Below are 1,597 nucleotides of genomic sequence, written 5' to 3' on the forward strand. Positions count from 1 at the left end.
ATAAGATTCATTGCAATTCACAGTTCCAGTCTGAATTCACTGGTACTTGAAGTGTTGCATGTCAATGGCTTTCCTGTTGTGAAACATTGAGTGTGTTGTTGATGCTTTACAATATACACCATATACTGCAACAATTTATAAGTATTGAACATTTATTACAAAAGAAAAAAAAACCCTGTTATATGTGATTTGCAGCAATGCCATGCAAAACTTTTTTTATAATGATGTGATAGGAGATCGCAATTATTACAACTGCATCAGGCTTGCATGGATACTAATGTTGTGATATTTATAAAGAATGATTTTAAACATAAATTTTGCCCGTATGATATTAAACGGTGTTGGGGGGGGGAACAGTAACTCAACGAGACTCACGATTCAACAAAAACTATTTTATAGACACTAAACTATGGTTAAATAACCAAATATATATTTATGCATTGTTGAGGCTTATGCCCTGCTGTGTTCAGTAGCCGTTCTGTAAACGTTACACCGGTTCGTAATAACTGCACACAATCTCAACCCCAAAGTAATATATAGGCATTAGTGCACCAGATTCAACTGGGCGACAATTAAATATCAGACAAAATAAACTATATCAAAATATCAATGAACCATGGAATGTAATCAACGAAAATAAATTGAGAGGTGATAATGAATACATCTAGTTAAACTGTGATAACGTACCAGGAACGATAATAATACACGAACGACCATCTGTACCCTTGATTTACAATGATATAAATTGATATTAAGATCAAACTTTTTAGCATTTTCGAGAAATTTTAAGTATATATATTTTGTAATAAAGCGTTGTGGGGGACCACATTTTCCATGTGCAGAAAAGGACCATATGTTCATGTCGAAAAAAGGCGTTTACAAGAAATTCACTTTTCTTTCACACGAAAAGCGACATGTGACTGTGTTGTATGAGAAAGGAAATCCCAATCTTTCCGAATGTGAGGAATATGATCATATTCTCCACAGATGTGAATAATTATATTAGTGAAAAGTGTGTTTCTACACAAGTTTTTGTTAATATTGCATATTTAAAATATTTTTTCCATGTGATCGTCATGTAAAGTGTGCTAGTGATGTGTTTTGTAATTGCGACATATACGATTTTTCTTTTTAATGAGAATAATTATTGTTTTCAAAGATGTGGAAAGATACACAATAACAAACTACGACTACGGTTTAACATTTTGAAGTTCAAAATCCAGCAATATGTACAGATAAGCGATGTAAACATGCTCATATTTGGTGAAATTCATTTTGAAGTTGAAATGTAAATAATGCGATTTAAGGTCACATAAAAAACCTGCATCGATCACACATTCAAAAAGAAACAAAAAATATGTGTCAAGAATATAGGGTCCTAAAAAGCATAGTATAGTCGCTTACTTCAAATTATAAAGGAAATAGCTAAATTGTCAAAAGTACAGTATAAATATGTATGATACATATACGGTCATAACACAAACCAGCCAATTCGAAAACTAGAGCAAATGCTTATCAAAATTTCAATTATGGATCAACCTTTAAATGACTTGTTCTACAAACTTATATAATGTCACAATATAACTGTCAAAATCAA

The sequence above is a fragment of the Mya arenaria genome, chromosome 9, assembly GCF_026914265.1.
Source record: "Mya arenaria isolate MELC-2E11 chromosome 9, ASM2691426v1".
NCBI lineage: Eukaryota > Metazoa > Mollusca > Bivalvia > Myida > Myidae > Mya > Mya arenaria.